This window comes from Gymnoscopelus braueri (assembly GCF_963280865.1).
Source record: "Gymnoscopelus braueri genome assembly, chromosome: 21".
Classification (NCBI taxonomy): Eukaryota; Metazoa; Chordata; class Actinopteri; order Myctophiformes; family Myctophidae; genus Gymnoscopelus; species Gymnoscopelus braueri.
In genome coordinates this window covers 31,244,009-31,263,947 of record NC_137623.1, presented here as the reverse complement: position 1 = coordinate 31,263,947, position 19,939 = coordinate 31,244,009, and the positions used below count along the sequence as shown (strand labels likewise).

The 19,939-nt window shown below is 40.4% G+C and overlaps 1 protein-coding gene across 1 annotated transcript in view; it reads left to right on the top strand.

The window, feature by feature from the left end:
- The first annotated feature begins 3,444 nt into the window (after positions 1-3,444).
- LOC308077615 (integrin beta-1-like) overlaps positions 3,445-19,939 on the top strand; it is a 63,736-nt gene continuing 47,241 nt past the window's right edge. The window contains exon 1 of the mRNA XM_080418373.1: positions 3,445-3,760. The gene's annotated coding sequence lies outside the window, so the exon portion shown is untranslated. The remainder of the gene's footprint in view (positions 3,761-19,939) is intronic.

Below are 19,939 nucleotides of genomic sequence, written 5' to 3'. Positions count from 1 at the left end.
CCACTGGAATGTTCTTCTTTCCTACTGATAAAAGAACTCCATCTGCAGTTAATGAGACGTAGCCAAGTCATGTTGACCCTTGCACGAACTAACTTAACACGATGGATCAATTGCAGCTGCATTTTCACAATTTCTAACACATCAGCTCCAGACACCGTAGGAATGCAATGCATATAAGAGCATAGCTGGATGTACTGTATATGGATTGATCATCTGCGGGGTAGAGTGGCACATCTGGATAGCATGCAGCCCAGTGTTTCCATGGTATATATCTCTTCTTACAGCTGGTTTCACACATCTGGACGCATGTTGGACATGCTCTGCTTCTTCACCTCAGTCACATTCTGTTTGGATTCATGTGTACTCCTAAATCAGTGATCAGTGAAGCCCAGTGGCTACTAACTCATCTTACAGTGTGATTTGTGTCATTGAACTGGCTGCGTGAAATTTGTCTGTACACAAATAGAACAGACACCATCCTTTTTTTCAGTTGGAATCGTTTCATTCGTTCCATGTGACACAGCCGTTTGACAAAGTAGCCCATAAATTATAGGCTCAAGGGTATAGGGACTAGGGAGTAGTGTGAAAAAGACCGTATTGGTTCTCAACCTTTTCAGGCCGTGACCCCCCAAAATACTGGGGACCCCACACCCTGATAAGCACTTGGAATGTAGGAGTGGAGGCATTCCATTTTCTTTGACTCGGTTCCACAGATACATATTGTGAAAATAGCCGAGCTTGTAAATCGGCTATTTTCAAAATGTTTGTACATAGTGTTATCTTTTGCTGTTTTTTTTTATTGATATTCGAACTGTGGTGCCACTAATTGAATACCAAGGCCCTCATTGGAAACAAGACTTACATGACGTAAGGACTTACATGAACGGACCTGTTAGACAAAGTATTTTAAATGTAACTGTGCTGTTTTAAATGTTTTGCCTAATAAAATATTCAATCAATTCAATCAATCAATCAATGCCTCTTTCTTATATTATTTGACTTTGGCCAATGTTTGACCAGTTTGAAAAGTTTGTTGATTACTTTTGATGCAGTAATGGTCTTCTTTGTTTAGGTATTAAAAAGGTCTTAAACGTCCTTAAATTGTCATCTGGACCGGACCCGACCCACAGGTTGAGAACCACCAGACTAGAGTATAGACTGTCAGGTTACTGAGGGTCACCATTGTTTACACAGACATTTACATTTAAATAAGCCTCCTGGCTTTTATTTAGTGTTTTATCCTTTTGGTATGTGTGCATCTGTATGTTATTCAGTGGTGGGAAAAGTACTCAAATGTTTTACTTACTGTAAGTAAAGGTATCAATACTGCAATGTAGAAGTACTCCGTTACAAGTAAAGGTCAGAAATTCAAAATTTACTTGAGTAAAAGTACAAAAGTATTGGTATCAAAATGTACTTAAAGTACCAAAAGTAAAAGTACTAAAATGTTTGAAAATAGCAGATCTACAAGCTCACAACGTGTCGCCATGTGACGCGTTGTGAGCTTGTAGATCGGCTATTTTCAAATAGCATAGGTATAAAATAGGACTAAAGTGGTTAATGTATGTTTTATAATGTAATCATTTATATCTGCAAAGTAACTAAAGTTTTCAAATAATTGTAGTGGAGTAAAAGTACAATATTTGCCTCTGAGATGTAGTGGAGTAGAAGTAAAAGTATTGACAATTGGAAATACTACAGTAAAGTAAAAGTCCCTCAAAATTGTACTTAAGTACAGTACTTGAATAAATGTACTTAGGTACTTTACACCACTGATGTTATTGCATATATTCATTGTCAATAAAGATGTCAACCGATCAATAAACCAAAGTCAAAAGTTATAGCCTGCCCCTTACATGTAGCCCTGGAGGGGATTGAGATGAGCTCTGTTCCCTGCTTGGGGGGAAAACAGTCTCTGGAGAGTAAACAGGAAAGCGTTCAAAATTTCCGCTATCTGAGGACGAGGACATTCTTTTAACAAAAAAATGCAAAACGTATCTGGCTGTGTTTGGTGTTTTTCATGAGACCAATCCAAAATGTATATCCAGTTTCCAGAGAGAGGGCAGAAAGTTGTGCATATTCATAATGCTGTCACTCTGCACATTCTTTTTGTTGTTTTTCTTTCTTTTCTTTTTTTTATAGGCTACTTTAAACTGAAAGTTTCTTGAGAATGCCTGATCAGTGGAAAAAATCTGTATGGGATTTCACTGAGATTTACAGCCAGCACAGAAACGGAGGAGACCAATCCTTCATGTCTCCATCACACGCACATACGCGCACACATAGGACCACAATGGAAACAAGCCCTCAGGGTCTTTTGTGTTATCCATTTGGCATTGTGTATACACCACTGTACTAATTGTAACTTATAAAGTATTCAATCAATCAAAACGCATACACATGTCGCACCCCTTTTTCCTTCATATAGGCTATTCTTCTCATTTAAAGGTAGGGTAATTGATATTTTTTGGTTAAAACAAAATGTTTTTTGTTAAAAGGTTAAAGCTTTATATTCTGATAGTAATCATTGCTATAAAGTGTTTGCGGATTTGTTCAGTAACAGGGGTCTCCATGTTTCTCCAGCTCTTTAATTAACAGAAAATAAATTTTCAGATAGGTGACAACATTTCAGCCAATCAGGAGAGCGAACCCATTTATCAGCTTCATTTTTATCTATTCCAGTTCCAATTTTGTCTGCTCATTTCTTTGTGTCATCACTTCCAATTTCACTTATTTAATCTGTATCCTGTCTGAGTACTCTCTCCTGATTGGATAAAATTGGTATCCTTATATTTTTTTTTAGCTGACCTTGTATTGAACTGTACTTTCCTGTGCTTTTTTGCAACTGCAACTGCAAACTGCTAATAAAGTATTCAATCAATCAATTTAAAAAAATGCATTTTCTGTTTAATAAAGAGCTGGAGGATGGAGACTCCTGTTACTGAACAAACACTCAGCAATGATTACTATCAGAATATTGAGCTATAGACCAAAGAAAATAATTGACCCTACCTTTAATTATTAATGGTATTTACTTTCAGTTTCCAATTAATTTGTCTAGTAAATACATTTACCATTGGATATTCTTTGAATCAGCCTCACAATTGTCATGTTTTTAGTTTTTTTATGTGAATGTTTTTTTGTAAGTGCCCTTACAAATCCCTGATGATGATGAATCTGATATTATTGTTGCATGTCAAACTGGGGGTCCTTGAAATAAAAATGGTTGAGAATCACTGCTTCTTCAAAATCTTCTCTGGCTGGCTGGTTCCCTGGCTTATCTTTTGAAATGGGGGTCTGTGGTCTAATAAGTGTCAATTTGGGGGTCCTAGACGTGAAAAAGTTTGAGAACCACTGCTATAAATAGTCATGGGAGTGGGCGTGTGTTAAAACAGTGACGTCAGTTGGCATTCTTAGAAGAGGCGGGGTCAAGGAGGAGAGACGGGGAGTCAGATCGATGCTGCGGACTGCTGTCCGTCCCGTCCTGCTTTATTCTACAACATTTCCATTTTAAATATTTTATGCATTGTTTTTTTGTTGTTTTTTTCCCCCACTTCAAATCATGTCATTTTGACAGTTCCCCCGTGTTTTTTTAGAGGGGGTAAAATAAAGGGAATGAGCAGCAGAGAGGATCTATAGTGGTGACTTTTCCCCAGCAGAAAGTGAGTGGTGCCAGCGGGGCAGATTGTTGCTGCTGCTGCTGCATAGCGGATCATTTCAATAAGGATCATCTTTATGCTGCCTCCGGACTAATACCAAGGTAAACCACTTATTCATCCACTTATATGCGCTAATGCTGCTTAATGTTGTGGTGTACAACAACAGCTATACGTTTGGGACGTAGTAGTTATTCAATTCATGAATTTGCCACGCTTTTTAACGGTTTACTTTTTTTTTGTCTCCGCCAGGCCGAAAGTCATGGGCGAGATTATGTTTTGCACCCTGTCCATGCGTGTGTGTGTGTCCGTCTGTGAGCAGCTAATCTCCGGCACCGTTGGGCCGCTGTGCGCACACACTCCTTGGATGCCAGAGCAGAACCTCTGTCCCCATTTTTTTTTAGATCGGCCTGTTATAGCACCACCAGGAGGCCAATTTTTGCAAAACAATTTTTTTTACATTACTCCTACAGATGTTGTCCTAACATCACGCAAATCGGTACACAGTATCTTTATAGTCATTAAACCAAACGGGTCTTTCAGATTTTTCAGATTCCATCCTGATTGGCTAAGATTGGCTTCCAAAGTTTGCAGGAGTGCTCCGTTTAAAACAAAATGCCTCAAATCATGAACACAGCCTGACATTTCTGTGACATTTGGCACTCACATTCTCACTAGGCCGAGAAAGAAACGCTACTTGAATTCTTTCAAATCAGCCTCAGGGTGGCGCTATAACAGGCCGATTTTACCTATAATTGCACGATCTGTGTAAAACTTTGTATGCACACTCGCTAGAGGCCAGGAAAAACGTCTGCTCTGCATTTTATCTGCCTTTTATAGCGCCACCAGGAGGCCGACCTATGTAAACAATCTTTTTGATATTACTCCTTCAAATTTCACGCAAATTGCTACACATGAGCTCTATAGTCATGGGATCAAGATGGATCTGTTTGATTTTTAATATTCTATCCTGATTGGCTAAGATTGACATCTAAAGTTTGCAGGAGTGGCCCGTTTTGAACAAAATGCCACGAATCATGAATGCAGCGTCCGATTGTGCTGAAACTTTCAACATTTTAACATTGCCCTGTTATAGTGCCACCAAGAGCAGATTTTTGCAAATATATTTTTTAATATTACTCCTACAAATTTTGTCCAAACATCATGCAAAATTAAATCGATACACATTATCTCTAAAGTCAAGTGATCAAGACGGATCCGTCCGATTTTTCATACTCCATCCTGATTGGCGAATTCCGAACATGGCTGGCCCACAATAACCTACCTGACCTGGTGGAGACCTGTGCTCCGAGGAGCACCTTTTCTAGTTCAGACTGTTACACACGTGTTCCCTGTCGTGTTTGAAACTGTTCATCGTCCCATCTCATCATATTAATGATCATTTCACATGAGATGTTGACAGTGTGCACTGGAAATCATCAGAGAAATTCTGTGTGTGTGTGTACTCTTGCTTTGGCAATATAAACGTATGCCAATAAAGCAAGCCCATTTCAATTTAACTGATGTGTGTTAGAGAGAGAGAACGTCATTGATGAAGTGTTTTAGACCTCTAGATCAGTGTCTATCAACCTTTTTTGTGCCAAGGCACACCTGGCATAGCCAAAAAATCCCAGGGCACACCTAGATATACGGTGTATATATATATATATAGAAAAAAAGCAAATGCAAACAAATATTTCTGTTTTTGCATTATTCAGACATGCAAACTTGTAGCTTTTCAGCTTCCACTAGCCGTTTTTAATCCAAATAGGGCAATAGTGTGACACCTGACCCGAAAAAAACAGCATGTTGTCACCCTTTTCACCTCGGGGCTGTTTGCATGCCTGATTATTATAAATGTAAAAAATAAAAAAAATAAAAATAAAAAAAAAAGTTTTTTTTTTTTTTTTTTTTTTTTTCAAAATTATATTTTTTCAAACCTTCTTCAAACGGCACGGCACACCTCAGCAGTAGCCCCGGCCCAAAATTGGGACGTTTGCCAGGGTTGATATACACTGCTCTAGATAACATCAAAGTGTGTCCCAAAGACAGACAATAAACTTCCAACCACTGTACTGTTAATATGTTATTCCATTCAACATTTAATAAACACAATTACAATAGTGGCCAATTGTGGTTGGCTGGGATGACAACTGTTCATTTATAATTCATCATTCATTATTTTCTATGGGTTGGCCAATTACAGTCTCTTTCATCAGATAGGCCTACTCTTGTTGCTTAAGAGCTTTGTTTAGAATAACTAAATCACTCTGCTGCAACTCAACCACCCGTACTGTACAAAATAACCTCTTAAATGGTAAAGATCATTTATTAGGCATTTCTGCTCTTTTATATTGGGACGGGGTATTGAAGAGAGATTGGGGGCTAAGAGGATAGATAGCCTACGTGTGTGAATTATTTGACAAAATATCCACATGTAGGTTACTAGTACTGACTGACCTGAAATCATGGCTCCACCGAAATTCTAATTGTTCTTAGATAAATTCGTTCAAGAAAATAATCAGTTCCCAAGCTGGCCTGCACCCAGGGTTGAAAACGTCTCACATGTTTGAGTGTTGAATGTTTAATGGACCACAATGGAAACAAGCCTTTGGCCTTTTTACGTCTTATCCATTTGGCATCTTTTTACTCGTAGTATACTGCTGTAAATCTGTCAATAATAAAATATTCAGTCAATAAAATATACCTATATGGACTGCCAAAACCCTTAAAGCCAGCAACCTATATTCGTGAGCACAGCCTGCTGCACTGTCATTTTTCCTGGCAACAACAGCAATGCAAATAATATATTATATACAGTAGAGCTTCCTGCTTCTTGCTGCATCACTGTGGTCCTTTTTTAACCACATGAACTCTAGTGTCTCTAACCGGGGGCTGACGTTAGTCAAAAATGCCAGATCTACAAGCTCGGCTATTTTCTGCTATTTAGTGTAGAGGAGGAAAAAAGGAGCGGACCCAATTATAGAGCCCAGGGGGACTCCGGTCGATGTTTGAGTGGTAAAAGTCAATGTGCTGGAGACGGGGGGACGTGAATTCTTTAGTGATAATTTAACTCTGACAGTGTACAAATAGAACCAAATGGACCCGTACGGGTCCATTTGGTTCCATTTGTACACCGTCAGAGTATAATCACCACTCAGAATGTTACTGTGTAGGACAGACTGCATGCACCGCCTCCATGTATTGGACCAGGCAGAGAGAACAGTGCTATTTCATCAGACCCCAGACACACACACCGATCCCAACCACTTTCTCTAACCTTGTAAATACAGCTGACCGCTTTGACTCCTCCGTGCGGCTCCACAGTCTAGGGCTCAGTTTAATTAAGGAAATGGACGACGTGGGGGGTGGCAGGGAGGGAGGGAGGGGGGAGGGCAATATGGAACAGGGAGACGTATGGAGGAGGAGGGTTAATTGGAGAGAGTGGGGCCTGTCTGAAGGACAGCCAGGCGAGTGGTTTGGGGGGGGGATTGAACGGCAGTAAGGACAGAGGAGAGGGCTAATTGAGTAGGAGGGTACATTTAGGAGGGGTTGGGGGAACGGTACAAGACGGTAGCAGAGAGAGGGTAGCATGGGGGTGAGCTGTACCAGCTGAATGGATGTGACCTCTAGCCTGGCTAACAGCTGCCGGAGGGGCCGCAGTCCAGCTGATTTACGGGCCCTGTTGTCAGCACAGCACACACACACACACACACATAGAGAACCACCCCCCCTTCCTCCTCCTCCCGGTTGCCCCTTCTGCAGCACACATGCAATGTCTCTCGTCTGTGTTTTTATGTCAGTGTGTGACACAGACCGTATGTGCTAATGTGTCCCCTTAAGACGGAAGTGATGAATGTGCACTTGCGCCGTGTGTGTGTGTGTGTGTGACAGACAGAAGCCTAATTGTGTTTGTTGCACAACAACAGTATTGCTCCACAAATAAATGTGACACTTAAACATATTTTATTTCCTGGGGGGAGACCCCGCCGTGCGACTAAGTCTAAATTATTAGGCTTATATGGCCCCTCTGTGTTGCACCATCCCTTTGAGACAGAGGTGATAAATGTGCACTTTTGCACTGAATGGCATCCACTGTTGTGAAAAGGGGGATATGGGGCCTGGAGGGGGGTGGGGTACAAATGCTTGCCTGTTAGAACCATTATCCCGAGCACTTGCACACACAAACACACGTAACCCTGATGTAAGTAAAGGAGTCCTTGTGATTCCTTTGGAACTGCATACAATGACAAGCTACAAGTTTCAACTGTTAAGAGTTACCTTAATGCATTGTAATCAGTTACATTAACACATTGTGGTCAGTTACTTTAAAGGTAGGGTAAGTGATTTGCGTTGGTTAAAATAATTGTTAAATAGCTCTATATTCTGATAGTACTCATTGCTATAGAGTGTTTGTTCAGTATTAGGAGTCTCCTTGTCTCTCCACCTCTTTATTAAACAGAAAATGCATTTTCGTTTCAGTTTCAGTTTCATTTCCAATTTTATCCAACCAGGACAGAGAACTCAATCAGGATACAGATTAAACAAGTGAAATTGGAAGTGATGACACTAAGAAATGAGCATGCAAAATTGGAACTGAAAACTATACAAATTAAGCTTAAAAATTGGTACTTTCTCCTGATTGGCTGAGATTTTGACACCTACCGAAAAATGTATTTTCTGTTTATTAAAGAGCTGGAGAGAAGGGGAGACTCCTGTTACTGAACAAACACTCTAAAGCAATGATTACTATCAGAATATAGTATTTTAACCTTTAAAAAAATACTTTTTGTTTTAACCAAAAAATATCACTTACCCTACCTTTAACACATTGTAGTCAGTTACATTACATTGCAATCAGTTACTGTTACATTAATCCCTTTCAACCTGGTGCTATTTTGGGCATGTCATATAGGCGGGAATTGTCAACAACTGCTGATCTACAAGCTCATGTATCGCTTGGCGACGCATTGTGAGCCTGTAGATCGGGCTTTCACGGGACACCATGATACGACAAAGTATAAAATAGGGCTTAAGAGGTTAGCCAAAGTTATGATAGTTTAACTTGGAAGCAATACCACAGAAATAACACTGTTCTTTGTGATACAAGGGCATGGCAGCTTCCTTTGTTAACCTTGTTTAGCCAAAAGGGCTCCTTTCTGATGTTCCAAAAATATATTTTTGGCAAGAGCTTTCATTTGTAGCCTACGCTAGATTGCGGGGTAGGCTTCAGAATGGGTTTGGTTTGTGACCTCCAGAATTGGCCGAGCTCAGAATATTGCCTTGTGCCCTCGTTTCCTCCCTGTCTCCACCTCAAACTCAAAGCCAGCGTTGTGATTTTCTTTTTTAGGGGCCTCTGGCTTCTAAAAATGGCCTCAGAGACGCACTCTGAGGAATGAGGCGGTTAAACTTGACCTCCGCTAGCCAAAGTGTGCTGTGAAAATGGGGCTTAACGTGTTATATTGTTAGTAAATAGTAGAGTAGTGTTGCAGCCTGTGAGATCTACAGCTCTCAAAAGATGTTTATTATAGTAACAGCCAGGCACTGCAAGTAGAAAAGCAACCTTTGTTTATTCCAAAATTGCCTCTCATCCAGAGCCCATTCAATGTGTTTGGATGAAAGGGGCTTGGGTTTACAAATGTGGGTTTATTCTCCAACATCATGACATGCTTATTTACCAGTCCCCGACAATGGAAGGTAAATATTACTTGGGACACCGACATAACACCCACTCAGAATTGGAATCTCCAATTTTCGAGGTTTTAGTAAGCCAAATACGTTGGTTGTCTGTATCATTATTATGTCATTGACTGTTATAACGACCATCGAATGATTGCTGTCTTAGCCTCCTGACTGTCTTATTTCACTGTGTATTGTATATTTTAAAGCAGCACTATGTAACTTTCCTCTTCTACCTCGGATTTGAACCCGGTTTCCTGCGCAAGTGCTGACATTTTTACCTTTGAACTAATAGAGCCTACCTGCTAGTTCAAGGGATAAATGATTAATCTTGACCATTCGGTCAAAATGTGTGTCAGATCCTGTGTATAGGTGAGACATGATCTTTGACACAATCTAAATTTCTCAATAGAAGAGCAGAGAGACCAAATACAACCACCCCAATTGTATAAGTTATATTATATTAACATACTCTACCATACAGATTGGACAACATTACATTGTATTCATTAAAAAAAAGTTTTATATTTGGACCGTTTTTAATTAGTATTTTGTTTCTGTGGGTCAGTTGAGCTTGAGAATTGCCAAAGGGAAGCAAATAAAAACCCATAGCACATAATTTCATTCCCTAATTCATGTTGTAGTTGAGTCCAAAACCCAGTTAACCTTACCTCATGTATAAGTCAAGTCCAAAGTTTCCAGCACTCAAGTCCTTGTACAAATCCCCCAGTCCCGTGTCTGAGTGTAAATCAAATTCACAGATAGTCATAGTCAGAATCAAGTCATGGGTTATTCTTATTGTGAATTTGTGACTCAAAACGGACTTTAGAGCAAGTCCTGGACTCAAATACTAACATTGTGATATTTCTCTTTAAATAAAAGTCTCCAAAAAGGTGCTAATATGCAGAATCCACAAGTTTCTACATGGAACAAAGTCATAGAAATGAAACATGTTCTTTATATAGAACCATTATAATGGTTATTAATGCTTATTTTAAATAAGTTTTAGGGATTTTCAGCATTGTTATTAGTGAGACAGGAGAGTGGTGGGTAGAGAGATGGAAAGAGACATTTGAGACATGACGGGAGCTGGACTCAAACTTTGACGGTCTCTGAAGTCCTTTCGACTCAAAAGTAGTATGCGGTTGCACCACCAGGTACCCCCACCCATAAGCTATAGAGCTTTTGCAAATAAAGCCATCTCTTATAAAAGTCCTGTATTATCTGTAGTCTGTTTGGAAAGACTGCTCAGTCACATCATCATTTTTTTATACGTGGATTAGCATATCGTTTCTGTCGGGTGGAAACCTCATATGTCCAAAACAGTTACTTTTCAGGATTCAAATTCAAAACAGCAAAAGTAGCAGGTCTGCAAGCACAAAACACATTGCTTTGCGCCGTGGTTCGAGCTTTCAGATCTGCTACTTTTGATACTTTAGTGTGGCGCTGTAGTATGATCAAGTAGGGTGTTAATTTACGAAAGAACACAAAAATCACACCCAGTGTGAAGTGGGCGGTGTGGTCATCACAGTGGTCATCATAGTGATGGAAGCTCACTTCCAAAAAAGATGGATTTTTGTAAGTGCATAATCCTATTTATAGGTTATTAATGTCATCATGTGTCTCGCTAGCCAATCACAGTGCTGAATAGAGTCAGCCAATAGAGTTAGCCAATCACAGTACAGCTAGGGGTCTACTAATGGGCCAATCACAGTGCAGGAAACTAATACTAATGAGGTGTCCCAACCCCACTTATAGGGGCGGCTACACCGCCCAAAAGTTAGAATATGGAGATAAGAGGTTTCTGCCCGACAACAACGATCTAACAACCAATACAGATCAAGTGGATGTGTGGTTGTTCTTTGCATTGTCTTTTCATGTTGTTATCCATCCCGTGTCCTGTTGCAACCGACAGCATTGATCTAAGGAGCAGCCAGTGACTTATGATCCTCCATATGAATGGATCTATACATCAAAGACAACATGTCATGTACAATTAATCTGTATGTTCTGCAGACTTGGAGAGGTCAGTGGGTCACCGGCAATCGGAAAAGGTTCCTCACAAAATAAAACATATATATTTGACTTAAACACAAATATATAGTATATAAATATATAAAATATCATATCAATAACTTTATAAATACAGGTTCTGTTTGAGTGTGATGATCTCATAGAAGCCTAGAGATTCCTTCGTTTGCCATCAACCTGGGAATCTCCAGGCGTCTATGAAATCATCAGGCACAAACTGAACCACACACCACAGTCAAACCATCACATACCACACATCAATCACATATTATTTGATGGCACGTATTTGATGAGGATAAAGTTGCATTAAGACAATTATCACTGAGCCTGTGGGAACCCTCTTTCATGAGCTGTTGCTAAAACCATGCCCCAGCCTAATGAGTACTGTAGTTTGGTTTTGTTTTGTCTTGAGCACATTCTTTCTAATCGGCCATGTAGGTCACGTTTGTTTATCAATCAGCTATGGTGTGCTGCTCCCTGATGAGTGGACGTAGTTCATTCCAATTTACTCAAACTGCTCACCATTAAAGTTCAAACTTTGAGTGGAATATAACAAATAACAGCCGAGGTCAAATCCGAATCTTGCTAGACCTCACTGTAGCAGAGCTCTAACTTGCTAGTCTACAATACTCCAAGGTTTTCTTTTTTTCTCTTAGAAAAACTATTTCTATTCAAACAACAACAGCTGTACAATCCTCATAAAGATCAAAACTTGGTCCTGGCTGGAATAGCAGAGCATCGTGTGAGTCCAGAATCCTTATTTTAGAACACTGTGTTCAGTCCGTGCCTCAGAAAAGAATGCTTATAGAATGGAACATGACAGTTATTTTTTCTACTGCTCCCAGGAGGAAATGCATGTAACTGGACTGCTTACTGTTCTAGGTCTAGAGTTGTTGTTTTTTTTTTTTCACAATCCCACGGCAGCGGAAATGGAGGCCCTTCAAGTGTCAAGCCTGGAGCCCATAATGAAAGACATCTGAACATCATTAACATGCCAGTCTTCTCGCATTAGGGCCTCAGCAGAAATGCGGCAGAGGTGTTGGCCCCACCAACGGCAGTCTAGCAAGGAGTTTAAAGTCAGATTACGACTAAACTTTGACAGGACCGTCTAAATATAGAAAAAAATAGACAAGCTTGAGAATAACCGTACAGTTTGCACATGACCCTTGGCTTCTGTTGGACAGCTTGAGCCTTTTCCTCCATGTAGATGCTCTCATGCAAATTCACACGGGTGTTCATGCACACGCATGTGTCTGTCTGTGTGTGGGGCAGTAAGGTATACTTCAGCCTCTACAGTATACCTGTGCATGTATTTCTCCTACAGTACATCATGCATTTGCATTGTTCATTTATGTGTAACTGATAAAGCCTGTATCGGTTTGGCCAATCAGTCGGCCATTCATTCATCGGTATTGATGATGTCGATACCGATGATGTCCCGATTTTTTACCTTTTGAAATGTTTCAAAAATAGATCTACAAGCTCACAACACAACATGTGACACGTTGTGAGCTTGTAAATTGGCTACTTTATATTTACAGTACTTGTTTGCTTGTTAATTATACTAATATGCTTGATTTCATTTTGATCTATCCAAAGGTATATTTGTTTGCTTATAAATAAGTAAAATGTTATCAAATAGAAACTTTAATCAAATCTATGTTTTTCAAATCGATTTCAAGATTTTGCACTTTTATTTGACAAAATATCGGTCAAAACATTGGTAATCGGCGAGCTTGGACTCTCCAAAATCGGGATCGGCGTCTGACCTAAAAATCTGGCATTGGTCAGGCTCTCATCAATCTGGGAACCCAAAGCCAAATAAAAAGGAAAAACAGCGCCCTCTGCTGTTTTTTACTCTTTCACTTGGCTCTGGGGGGAGCTGAACGGAGCACCCGTGCACAAGGAAACCGGGGTTTTTGGTCTGCCCTCAGCGCTCCACTTCCGGTGGTGCGCTTATGTTTTCATTCCCACTAACAATATTTCGACACGGAACACTAACACCACTTCTCCCAGATAACATGGATCGTTTTGGTTGTAAGCCCACTTGTTTCTATGATGAAAGAGCAAGTTAAAATGTGACTATCTTTCCGTGGTTTTGTCTGCTCCGAGGACGCTATTGTTAAATGAGTTTCGGTTTGTTTTCAGTGGGAAGCGAGAGCGCAGACAGTAAATCCCGCCCACTACATTTGATTGGGTAAAGCGCGGCCTGCTTCCTGATCTGAAGGCACGCCCACTTGTAGGCCAGTGCGTACACGTTATGACGAACCCCCCCGACAGATTCAAGCGGAGAGCAGAATCTGTTATTGAGAGATTAGGCTCTCATGAACACATAAGTGAACAACGGTATGGATGAATAGAAATTAACAATTGTTTTATCAGTGAGAAATTAAGTACCTTTGGCTTCCTTTGCTTCAAGACACGGATGCTTTCCTGTGCACCCGTCACTGTCATTCTTGGTGGCTGGACAAGTGTGATATAATAGTTTGTCTCCTTAAGGGTGTTGTGGTGAAGGAATTACCCCTTTCAAATTACTTCATTTATACTGATTGGTGTGCAGCCCAAGGTTTTTGGGGGGCCCTAAACAAAAAGTCTATATGGAGTGCTCTATTTTGGTTGAAAACTACCCTCAAGCCCCAGGCAGCAAGACCCGACACCAATACAAATATTTAGATTAAGAAGTAGCATACACCCTTTTTCATCAATACTGGCTGTTCTGGAGAGATGTTTTTAGCACCCTTTCTAACATATTACATCGTAACTTAGGTCCAGACCCCTTGTTAGCTCTGTTTGGCATTATTGAGGGAGATGATGCTCCTCTTACACATACAGAACATCGCATGATTGCCTTTATTACTTGCTAGGCGAGCAGTTTTGCTGATTTGGAAGGATGCTGCCCCACCCACGGTCGTCCAGTGGCTTCGGGACATAATGTCTTGTCTTAAGCTAGAGATGTTGCTACTTTCAATTGTTAGTTCTGAGAAGAAATTCTATAAGACCTGGGGACCCTTCTTGACATATTATTTCCACAACACACAAACATAGCAGTTGGCAGACGTGTACACGATCTTGTTGCCAGTGATGCCTGAACTTTAAAATGATCCATTCTGCTTGTCTTCTGCTCTTTATTCCTGTTTTTTATTTTAATTTGTTATATTTAGACAAATGTGCCACACAATTTTGTTTTCTACTATAACCTTGGGGATCGCGGTGGGGGGGATCAAACAGCTAAATTGCAGTTGTTGTACTCTTATTTCTTATTTTTTTCACTATGAACATTCAATCACTTATGTCTGAAAAAGCGTAGTTGACCCCCCCTGGGGAATATTCAAAACATCTAATGAATAGATTTTGAAAATAAAAGAAGTAGCATACAAATACAGAATGTCTCAAAATATGTCACAATATAGAACATGATTCATTGTAGAATATATCACAGTTAGACAGTACTAAAGGAGTAGCTCACCCACAAAATTACTTATTTTCTATATATTACACACCCCGTGAAGCCTTGAATTCATATCTTTTTGTTTTTGCCACATTCCTTAGCCAATAATTTGATAATTGCGACAAAAACAAAAAAACTCACGGCTTCATGGGGTGTGTAATTGATAGAAAATAAAAACATGTTGGGGTGAATTACTCCTTTAAAATTTCAATATGTATCGCACTATTAAAAACATATGCCATATCTGTGAGGAGCGAAACTTACGTTTCACTATTATAGTTGTGTGTACTGTTTATTGGATTAATTGATTGGCAAAACAATGAATACATACAAATTAAGGCATGGTTGAACCATTCGCAGGGCCCAAACAAATCTTTACTTTGTGTAGTTGGTCGGGCTGGCCCCGATCCTGATTGTATTGTTATACAGTAGCAATTGTGGCTCCTGTGGTTGGCTTGTCAATACTACGGTATTGGAATATTTCGGTTATTGTAACAGCCCCACAAATTCTTACTCTAGCTGACAGACTGTAAGGACCCTTCTTAGCCCTGGAGCAAAAATGTCATCTCTGATTCCTAATATTGCAGCCTTTAGTGACCGTCTGCAGCCATGTTTTTCCCACTCTGAATAACAGACATATTATGTTGACTCTACGAAATGTTATCGAATAATTACTGAGTTTGAGTCATCAGTTAATTTCCAAAAGGGTTATCATGGATAGATAAAGCCTCTGTCTGTGCTGCCAACAAACACACACCGAGGCAGCTTTGTTTGGTTTATCCCAGTTAGATTACAGGGATGGCCTGGTTCAGCACTGTGCATCAGACACGGCGGATTCACACAGACAATATGCTGCCATTTGACTGAATAATACACTTTAGTGTCTGCAACAAGGTAGTCTGATGCCCCCCCCCCCCCCCCCCATGTCTCTCTCTCTCATTCTGCCTTTCTAAGCTTTTCTTATTCTCTCCTACCCCTGTGTCTCTCTTTTCCCCCGTCTTTCTCCACTTAGTTGTATGGTTGTCACTATCATGACATCTGTACTTAATGATTAATTGTTATACAAATAATTGCGATTGCAATTCGCATTGAACATTGGAACCTATAAATATAAATCACATTTCTGTTTGCCTTTTAGGCTTTGTAAACAAAAATCGAGTCCTTGTCGATGCACGCACAGAGTTGGTAATAATATGCAAATGACCATATATGGGCATAGCGGTCGGATCTGTGGCTATGGACAACCGGATCTCCATGCGTATCGGGTTTGTTTATGGTAACGTCTGAGTCATAGTGACATGGCCGTGGTCCTACCTATATAAGGGCGTATCGGGTTTGTTACGGGGCCAGAGCTCTCAGCTCTGGACCTGTTTTAATGTTCCCCTCTTTTTTCTTCCGCCCACTTTTGGCAGGGTTCTGCTGAACCGTGCATTACGCTTTTTACGAAACTTGGCCATATGGTAGATGGTCATGAAAAACTATCAAGAAATAATTCTCACAATCTTTCGTCAAAAGGTGGCGCTATAGCAAAATGCCAACTTTGAACAGGTACAACTCATGCCCTGTTTGACCTACAGCCATGAAACTTCAATATACATATGCGTTCGGTACTCATGATCAACAAACTTTCACACTCTGACTTTTGACCTCTGACCTTTAGATCTCCCACCATTTTGAATAATATGAAAAACAGTTAAAACCTATCTCCTCCTGGGATTTTTTTTTAGTAATCTGCACGAAACGTTTTACACCATGAACTTTGAACCTATGCCGAAAAACTGATGCAAAAGATTTTCCATAAGTGAAAAAATGAAGCTTTAATGAGCCAATGAATATTGCAGTTTTATGACAATTATTCATCTGCCCCTAACACATACATGCAGACTCACATTTCTTTGAACTTTGCGGTAATGTTGAGGGTCATTCAAATATCACTGAAACCAATCTTACTCCAATTGGTCAAAGGGGGGCGCTATAGCGATTTTTTTTTAAATGCAAACTTTAAACAGGCAAAAGTCATGCCTCGTTTGGCCGACAGCCATTAAACCTGCTTACACATGTGCCTTGACTCATGAGGAACACATGTATCACTGTTAACCAGTAAGCTCCGCCCTTAGATTGTCTGCAATTTTGAGCAGTTTGAAAAACACTTAAACCCAGGATTTTTTCAGCTATTTGCGGTGAAACTGTATCATCTGTGTGATCTCCTTTTTCACAGGTTCTTGTCTGTTGGGTCCAATGGCTTCTCCCTTAAGCGAGTGCCTCACGACCGCAAGGTTGCCGGTTCAAGCCTCACTTGATGCAGACTCATTTAAGTTGAATTGCAAAAACATGACTGTATCAATGAATACATATGCAAACGGTAAAGATAACATGAAATGCTTATTTGAGAGTATGTTTTTTCAATGTATGACGTACTTCATTGTGAAAATATCCGATCTACAATCTCACAACTTTTCAGATAGCAACGTTTTGTGAGCTTGTAGATCGGCTGCTTTAACTGGTTTCGGTTTCGAGGAGACATACAATTTCTCTATTGGTAAATGGTTTGTGAACGAGTGATCTTAGTGTTAGTGAAACAGGGGCTTGGTTCATGACAGAAGGCAAAAGTGTATGATCTTCAACAGACAACTTCAGCCTGGATGAAGCTATAGCACTACTTGTAGTGTCTCATTCTGTGAGTCCGAAGGTTGAGAGTTTGATTCCTGTCAATGGCAATAGGTTGAGCTGTCTGTTTCTCTCACTCTGTCTATCTGGCTCTGTCTGTAGGTGGGTCATTCCACTTTTCAATTGCATCGCACAAAACATGACTGCATCAAATAATGCATGTGCAATTTTTTAAGACATTACAATCTAATATTTAATTCAGACACTGTGAAACCACATGTTGCTTTTCACTTGGCAGGATGTAAAATGTCATCTCTCTCTCTCTCTCTCTCTCTCTCTCTCTCTCTTCCTCTCTCTCTCTCTCTCTCTCTCTCTCTCTCTCTCTCTCTCTCTCTCTCTCTCTCTCTCTCTCTCTCTCTCTCTCTCTCATCTCTCTCTCTCTCTCTCTCTCTCTCTCTCTCTCTCTCTCTCTCTCTCTCTCTCTCTCATTCACCAGGTCAGGTCTGTTGGTCCAATGGCTTCTCGCTTAAGTGTGTGCCTTAGAACCTCAAGGTTGCCAGTTCAAGCCCCACTTGATGCAGACTTCATTTAAGTTGCATTGCACACAAACATGATTGTGTCAATTAATGCAAGTGCAATTGTTAAAGATAACCTGAAATGCTTATTTGAGAGTATGTCTTTTCAATGTATGACATAGTTAATTCTGAAAATAGCCGATCTACAATCTCAAAACTTTTCAGATAGCAACGTGTTTCTGAGCTTGTAGATCGGCTGCTTTCACTGGTTCACTTTTATCTTCAACAGACAACCTCAGCCTGTACAAAGCTATAGCACTATAGGTAGTGTTGCAGCTTGTCAATCCGAAGGTTCAGGGTTCGATTCCTGTTAATGGCAATAGGTTGAGATGTCAATTCCGCTTCCATCTCTCTTCAATCTATTATGTTTCCAAGTCTCTCTCTCTCTCTTCAATCTATTCCGTTTCCATGTCTCTCTCGCTCTCTCCCTCTCTCCCTTCAATCTATTCCGTTTCCATGTCTCCCTCTCTCTCTTCAATCTATTCCGTTTCCATCTCTCTCTCTCTCTCTCTCTCTCTCTCTCTCTCTCTCACTCTCTCTCTCTCTCTCTCTCTCTCTCTCTCTCACCAGGTCAGGTCTGTTGGTCCAATGGCTTCTCGCTTAAGTGTGTGCCTTAGAACCTCAAGGTTGCCAGTTCAAGCCCCACTTGATGCAGACTTCATTTAAGTTGCATTGCACACAACATGATTGTGTCAATTAATGCAAGTGCAATTGTTAAAGATAACCTGAAATGCTTATTTGAGAGTATGTCTTTTCAATGTAATGACATAGTTCATTCTGAAAATAGCCGATCTACAATCTCAAAACTTTTCAGATAGCAACGTGTTTCTGAGCTTGTAGATCGGCTGCTTTCACTGGTTCACTTTTATCTTCAACAGACAACCTCAGCCTGTACAAAGCTATAGCACTATAGGTAGTGTTGCAGCTTGTCAATCCGAAGGTTCAGGGTTCGATTCCTGTTAATGGCAATAGGTTGAGATGTCAATTCCGCTTCATCTCTCTTCAATCTATTATGTTTCCAAGTCTCTCTCTCTCTCTTCAATCTATTCCGTTTCCATGTCTCTCCTCGCTCTCTCCCTCTCTCCCTTCAATCTATTCCGTTTCCATGTCTCTCTCTCTCTTCAATCTATTCCGTTTCCATGTCTCTCTCTCTCTTCAATCTATTTCCGTTTCCATCTCTCTCTCTCTCTCTCTCTCTCTCTCTCTCGTCTCTCTTCTCTCTCTCTCTCTCTCTCTCTCTCTCTCTCTCTCTCTCTCTCTCTCTCTCTCTCTCTCATATTCACCAGGTCAGGTCTGTTGGTCCAATGGCTTCTCGCTTAAGTGTGTGCCTTAGAACCTCAAGGTTGCCAGTTCAAGCCCCACTTGATGCAGACTTCATTTAAGTTGCCATTGCACACAACATGATTGTGTCAATTAATGCAAGTGCAATTGTTAAAGATAACCTGAAATGCTTATTTGAGAGTATGTCTTTTCAATGTATGACATAGTTCATTCTGAAAATAGCCGATCTACAATCTCCAAAACTTTTCAGATAGCAACGTGTTTCTGAGCTTGTAGATCGGCTGCTTTCACTGGTTCACTTTTATCTTCAACAGACAACCTCAGCCTGTACAAAGCTATAGCACTATAGGTAGTGTTGCAGCTTGTCATTCCGAAGGTTCAGGGTTCGATTCCTGTTAATGGCAATAGGTTGAGATGTCAATTCCGCTTCCATCTCTCTTCAATCTATTATGTTTTTCCAAGTCTCTCTCTCTCTCTTCAATCTATTCCGTTTCCATGTCTCTCTCGCTCTCTCCCTCTCTCCCTTCAATCTATTCCGTTTCCATGTCTCTCTCTCTCTTCAATCTATTCCGTTTCCATCTCTCTCTCTCCTCTCTCTCTCTCTCTCTCTCTCTCTCTCTCTCTCTCTCTCTCTCTCTCTCTCTCTCTCTCTCTCTCTCTCT